This window comes from Erigeron canadensis, chromosome 6 (genome assembly GCF_010389155.1).
Source record: "Erigeron canadensis isolate Cc75 chromosome 6, C_canadensis_v1, whole genome shotgun sequence".
Taxonomy (NCBI): domain Eukaryota; kingdom Viridiplantae; phylum Streptophyta; class Magnoliopsida; order Asterales; family Asteraceae; genus Erigeron; species Erigeron canadensis.
Window position 1 is genome coordinate 23,604,157 of NC_057766.1, and position 7,770 is coordinate 23,611,926.

The 7,770-nt window shown below is 30.5% G+C and overlaps 1 long non-coding RNA gene across 1 annotated transcript; it reads left to right on the plus strand.

The window, feature by feature from the left end:
• The first annotated feature begins 1,433 nt into the window (after positions 1 to 1,433).
• LOC122602541 lies at positions 1,434 to 6,148 on the plus strand. The gene is made up of 2 exons (XR_006324303.1): positions 1,434 to 2,091; positions 5,892 to 6,148. It is a non-coding gene; the product is annotated as an uncharacterized LOC122602541 (long non-coding RNA).
• Positions 6,149 to 7,770: the final 1,622 nt, after the last annotated feature.

A 7,770-nucleotide genomic window follows, 5' to 3' on the forward strand; every position in this document is an offset into this window, starting at 1 on the left:
TTATGGTATGTCAGCTTGTGATTGTATTATCATGATAAAAGCCCCCGACAATTTAATTAAGGCATCTTAAAATTTAGAGACGTTTTGGAACATTAGCCATGTGATCGAGAGTGAAACATGCAAACGTTTTATCATCTCCTCTTGGGATCCGCTTTTGCCTTTTACAATTTTCACATATAATTAATTTTTTATTATACCCGTAATCTCTGTATTATATTTTCTGCTAATAATATAATTTTTGTTGGCCTTTAAAAAATTAAGAAAAAAAAATATAGCTACATATAACCTAAAGGCTAATTTAAATGACACAAAAACTAATAGATTGTGAACTTAACAGAGACATATATAAGCTTTACGGAGTAGTCATTATCATTCTATAAAACACACACATACATACATATATTAGTCTTAATCTCCGTATAATGAACAAATTAATCACATATCTCACACTGGATTGAGATCCTCTAAAGTTAATTATAACTTCATAGGTGAAGTTGAGAGAATCTAGACCTTTGGATTATAATCAAAGGTTAAGATTCAAAGTTGATATTTGAATCTTGACCCTTGATTTTAATCCAAAAGTCAAAATCATCAACTTTACCAATAAAGTTAATAATAACTTTAGAGGATCTCAATCCATATCACACTTACTGTTGTTCTTATACTAGTCACATACATTTAATTAGTCTTGCTAATGTATCAGCTAAAGGAAAATAATGATGATGAACAATGATTCATGTCATTTAAAATTCTAAGTTAGTATATATATAGTAGTCTGGATAAATAGTTAATTAATAGATTGGTGGCGGATAAAAAAGTGAAGTATTACTGTATATTGTAATATAATATTATATTATATTTTTGTTTTATCACCTACTTTAATGAGGTTTTAGATTGGCATCCCAAACACAACAAATACATTATACACTAATAACGTTTAGACCAATGTTAAGTACAGTAGTTTTTCATCGTCTGTTTGTTGGATCCTGTTTTGTACTTAATTTGCTAGTTTTTATTAGCATATTTTTAATAAATTTTTAAATGACATTCTAAAAAAGAAAAATGTTATTTAGTTTTTAATGGAAGAGGAAAGGAAAGTGTAGTAGTAATATAATTAATTAAAAGATATACATCAACATCAAGATCAGAATATTATTTTATAAAGAGTTACAAAAAAGAAAAAACATATTATTATAGTCATAATTGCATATGTGGGGACAATACAAAAAGTTTGAGCTAGCTCAGCTCAAGGGATAGAGAAATGTCTTGAGCTAATTAGTTTGAGAGAAACTGATACCTCTGGATTTGTGGTCCTTTTTTTTTTATCATATCCTTTTTAAACATTAATAGAGATGGATCATACAAAAATCTGTACATATGCTTCTTGTTTCTTAAATTTGTATTTTATACTTGTACTTAACTATATATTTATATATTATGTATATACATACAAAGAAAGAGAGAGAAAGAGGGGAATAGGTCAACTTTGCATAGCTGGAAATGAGGCACAAAACCTTATATTACTGTTGAGATTTCTCTATATATATACATATTATATATGGTACTGTTACAAGGAGATTTCTCTATAAGCCTCATTAGATAGATAGAAAAGAACATGCAAATGTTTCTTTCTTTTCCTCCTCTCAATAGTTATTCATTTTTTAGCAGTAATTAAGGTTAACTAGAAACAACTTTTGTCTCTAGCTTTCTTGTTCGACGAGCAGTTTACTCATTTTATGTTGGTATGAGAGATTGAAGCTGCCAGCATGATCTGGTACTATCAAAACCGATTAGCCCGTGTGTTAAATTTGTGTATATATATATATAAATATATATATTTTTCCTGCAAGTAGATTAACTACACAAGTAAATTATTCTGGTAATTTTTTGTGTGTGTTTTTGTTGGGTGTAGTAGAGTGTGTGAGTGTGTGTGTGTGTGTGTTTAGGGGTAAGGTAAAGAAAGGTTAACCAGGTCATCTTGCAGCTTCAATCACTCATTACCAACAATTTCTCCAACAAAATCTATCTATACAATCCATCAAGCCAATGAAATCAACCATCCGGACCTTGCGGAATTGCGAATCCACCCACGTAAGTACTAGCTAGCTACTTAATCATTCATAATTATGTTTAGTAGTTAAGCTGTCTATATAATGTATAATTTGATTTGATATGATTTGATTTTATTTAATGGTATAATTAATTAACGTCTTTATCATTGTTTTATTGTGTCCTTAGTTGTTAATTTTCTTAACTAACCTTTTTTTAGTTCAATCCCAATATAATTTAGTAGTTGTTGCATTCAATAATTAGGTTTAAATCATCTTTTTTACCTTTAGCTATAATCTTTTGCTTTTGGAAAATGTTTCTCATGCGTGTAATATTTTAGAGTTTTCCCTACTTTCTTCTGTTTAATTTTCACTTCAATACACACTATATATTGAAGATCTATTTCAAGATATATTTCATAACAATTTTTTTCTAATATCCAAGAGATGGTGAAAGTTATACGTGACTTATTCTCGATTGAGATTTGTTTCGTATTTGAGATTTGTTTATGCTAATATGAAACAATCTCTTATTAGAGACAAATGTGGTATTAACATTGTTAATTCTGTATATCTGGATAGGTAATATATATAGAGTTAATTAACTTAGTTTTTTCTAATTCACAAGTGAGTGATGTATACAATGTTCATTTAATCATTTCTAATAAATGTTAGCCACAAAAAAGGTGTGTCTACTTAGCGTAAGAAACAATATAGGTTTAAGTTTGTTCTGGGGTCTAATTTGGGGATCGAATGGGATATAAAGCAAGACGGGGATGACCTTATTTTCTAATTACCGACTAGCTAGATTCGTCAAAAATGCTAGATATAATATATGAGTCGGCGTATTAGTTAGATTCACATTCGTCGATATATATATAGGGTTAATTAGCCTACTTGTTCTATGCTCTTGCTTCTTGGGATGAAGTCTAGAATTTAGAAATGAGGTAAAATTGCATTAAGTTTAATTTGAGAGGAAAAAAAAAAAGTTAGATTCACATTTGAAAGATAGTGACCGAAGATATGTCAAATTTGAATTCACTAGCTTGCAGTGAATAAATTGTACTACTAATGTAGTAAAGTGCAAAAGTGACATGAACTGAACTTAGAAAACATAAATAAGATGCATATATCTTGATGACTAGCATGTGTGATCACATTGAACTTTCACTGTCCTAGTCCTCCTAAACAAGCAAAATTACTAGCCTTCCTGAATATAGTAAAACCAAACTTAGTTTTTTGGACACTACAATTTCGACCAGTCCCTTTATTCACTCATACTTTTAACTTAGAAGAATTATAAATGGAATATGAAATTAATAGCTCATCATGCCAAAAGTACAATCATCTCATTTTGCTAGGTGTTTCGAACACTTAACATGAGTTTTCGAATGTGTAGATATCTGAATGATCGAACATATACTTGGCGTTCACCATGAATTTTAGAAAATATTCAAATTGAGCTCTAAGGGTCCTTGAGATTTCTTAATTATGATTCATTTACCACATGATTCATATTTTGCTGAGAAGTTCTGATTGCTAGCATACTCGATCTCTAGGGTGCCCAAGGCCCTCCCACACCACCCCCAAATGTATTGTGGCTAAATACATTATGTATGTATCTAGTAAATTAGTTTGAGGGCTGGTATAACTATACGTAACGCATCTCGTCATCATAACGTGCTTGCTCTAGAGTAACTAAAGTGGCAAGCATCTCCTTTAATTTCCTACATGTTGTTGGCGGTGCCTAGCTAGCTAGAGTTGGAGCTCATCTTAGCATAATTTAAATTATTCATATACGTTATTATTTCTGGCCATTTAAAAACTGATGAACTCTTGGGTTCAGAAATCTTACTTTGGGAAATTTGTGATTAATTTATACCAACATGTTTATTTTGAGACCTCGCATAATGTGGTCTAACCAACCAATTGATCATAGATCAACTGGTATCACTACCTGTGACCACGAAGGTTGCAAGTCACAGGTTCAAAATATTGTCACCCAGCGTATCTCGCTATGTACTATGTGGTGTTGTCCTTACCTTTTTGAAGAACCCGTGTAAGGAACTCTTATAATGGAAATTCTAAAAAAAAGATGGATAAAAATATGGAAGCTAGCCCAATAAAGAGGCTTCGTTAATTTACTTAATGATCTTTACTAAAACTGGACTCACCTTCTCAACAACTCGAGTAACTTTACCTCATCTTGTTCGAAATAAGACATTTTCTAAGTTAGACATATATACTCGTGTATATATGTGCATACATATAAGCTATTTAACTTGGTTGCTTATTCTGCTTCTTTGAGGCCTCTAAATGGCTTTTGTTTAGTATAAGACTATCATATGATGATTAACTTCTTGGACTTTTTAGATCTCACATGGCCGGGTTGCAAATTATAGAACAGATGGCAATTTCAGTGATTTTGGGTAAAAAATAAGTGTTCTCTGGTTTTTCTTTGATAATAGTGTTGAATTGTGTTAGATAATCATCTCTGTCATAGTAGGTTACCAAGGATGAAGTATCAATCAGAAGGTTTTCTAATTAAGTCAATTTAATGAATTATTCAAGCGATTATTATCATTTAGTTAACCATTTCCAGAGTTTCTAGCTAGGGTACTAATTAATTAGCAATGTACGTTGGTGGATCATAAACTTTCATTTAGATAATTTTCGTTTTGAAGGTGTGGTGGGATTTAATGCCAAGTACATATTTGGTTAAAGCATGCATGATTTAATACCAAGTAGTTCATCTTATGATTAATAAGGAAAACTTGAAAAAACGACATGCCTCGGTGACGTGGATTCAAGCATTCAACAAACAACTCTAATATGATTAGAACAAGACATCTTAAGATGAATTAGCAAGCGTTGATAAATGTCTCGTTAAGCCAATACTCTCGGATGAAAAACTTAGACATTATGTGTACGTGTCAAATATCCTATAGCGAGGGAAAACTTGAAACGCGGAATAATGAGAAACAAAAAGCTTCTGCAACAATTATCTGTGACATCAGGAAGGACAACAAGAAAAAAAATGAATATATAGTTGTCTCGAGCATTGCATAAGAGCATCCATAATAATAATAAGTCTTAATGACTTATTTTTCTATCAAAAAGCTATTACTCCAATGATAAAAAATTTTCTATGACTTTTTTTTTACCACTAAAAAGGAAAAAAAAAAGCTTTTGCTCAAAAAGTTGAGGTTTCTCAACCTATTGATCAAATAAGTCATTTAACCCAATGACATCAATCTTGTATAAAGACTTTTTTCTTCAAAATAAGTCTTTCATCAGATACCATTGGAGAAGCTCTAATTTAACACTCTAAGTCATACAAGTACAGGTCCAAGATTAATATATACGAGCATGGTACCCGCACAATGCAGCGGTGATGATATTAATTGCGATGTGGTGGCGGCGACGGATGGTGGTGGCGTCGGTGTCAAGTGGTGTATGTAATTGATACAAATATATTTGATTTTTAGGGATAGTAAACATCTTTTAAAAAATTATGGAATGATTGTGTAAGTTAATTAATTAAGGGTAAAATGGTAATTTTGCATGTCCCAAAATTGTAAACTTTTCAACATATTGCTATAACTTTTATATAGTAGTATAGATGATATCAAAAGTAGTGTTAATATATATGATATTAAAAGTAGAGTTAATGTAGCTTGACACAAGTTATTATGATTATGATGGCAACATTTTCTAAACGGTGAAGGATTCCATATATAGCTTGCATTGTTGTTGAGCAAAGTGAATGACAAGATCATGTGGAATTCAAAAACTTTAACTTCACAAAGGACATGTGGTCCTTACTAATGGGAAGCTTTGTAGGTACAATTCATATACACCAAACTATACAACCACGATACATTCTGGACTAATCAAATGGCAAGTCACACTTCGTGTACTACATGTGTTTACATTTTTAGACACACATCAAGACTTGCACCAGGCGTAATTTCATCGTCGAGACTAACTATTTTTAGCTTCTATGTCTGACCCAACTTACCAAGTCCGCGAGATGTAAAGACCAAATTTAGCCTATTTCCTCTTCTATGTCTTTATGTATTTATGATTCTTTGGTTAAATTGTTGAATTGGTAAATATAAATGATGAGTAGAAGTAATTGGGTTCGAGTCTCAATTACTACATTTGTGGGGTGGATTAATCAGAAATTTTTTGAGAGTCCTGGGTTTCATCCCAGGCATGCGTGTAGTTTAGAAATAGATAATGCGTTTAATTTAAGAGTAGATCTAGATTAGAATGTCATTAAAAACAAGCAAACGATGAAACCATCATTTGAATTTAATATTAGTATGAAGTTCATATAATTTGTAAAGGAAAATGATAATGACAGTCCTTAGGGTTATCATTAACAACTTATTATATGCTTAAGAACTTGTACATTATATATTAAAAACTGCCTCTGATTTTTTCTAACAGCAAGGTACAAATTTTAATGCACCCAATTAGTTTTTACTGACAACCCTAAGGACTGTCACTAACAAAACACATTTGTAAATATGGAATTAATTAGCTCATTTGGTAGAGAATCTTACCTCTTGGAACGAATTATAGGATTTAATCCCTCGCATAAGGTAGTCTAGGATTAGAACAGATTTGCCGTTTAAATAGTTTAATGATTAATTCATAATTAAAAAAAAATCATACTCCCTCTATCCCACTAGATGTATCCATTTTTAAATTTTCAGAGTCAATATCCTACAGCTTTAACCTTGAATATCTTTGTTTGTGTTGTATAATATACTTGATGAAAATTATATGAATTAATTGAGTTTTACATATGTTTACATCGGTATAACTTTTATCGAGTATTATATAACACAAACAAAGATATTAAATGTTAAAATTACAAAAAAATTGACTTTGAAAACTTAAAGGTAGACACATTTGATGGAACGATTAATTAAAAAGACATAGGCAGATGCTGGTAGCTAGATTACAGTAGTACTTTAGACGGTATTTACTCATTGTAAATGATTAAATTGAAGGGTGTCATTATAAGAATTGAAGTAGCAACAAGTGTTTTTATTCAATAGCATATCGTTTTAAATATTACAAGATCCGATCAATGAAATGTAGGTTGTAAAAACTTTTGTGATTTTTTTGTAACGGCTGCTTTATATATTAATAAGATTTATTAAAAAGTTTGAGAAATGTTATACTGTATGTCTGTATGTACTTTTGTGTTCGTGTTATACAGTGTGTACTTTTGTAGTATATATATTGCGTTAGAAATGGCGTCTACTATATTTGCTTCTTTTCAAGAGGTAAGTTACAAGAAAATATTATGTTACAGTAAAACTTCTATAAATTAATAATGTTGGAATCGAGATATTTTATTAAATTATTGAGATATTATTATATCGATAAATTAATAAATTATTAATTTAAAGAGATTTATATATCACTTTCAAAATTTTTATATTCAATGTACATTCACACATTAAATGAAATAAGAGTCCAAAGCAAATTGCTTTTGACAAGATAAAATTCGTTCAATGAATTCATTTGGCTCAAGTAATTTAAACGATGTAAACAATGGACAAGATATTTGTGAGCTTGAGAGATTGATTACGGGTATGCATTATTAGCACAAAACAGATGTGAATGGGTTGCGGGATTATCCTGGTGAAAGTAATGAATGTAATGAGGTTTAAAGCATGGAAGAAATTGTGATGGATATTGT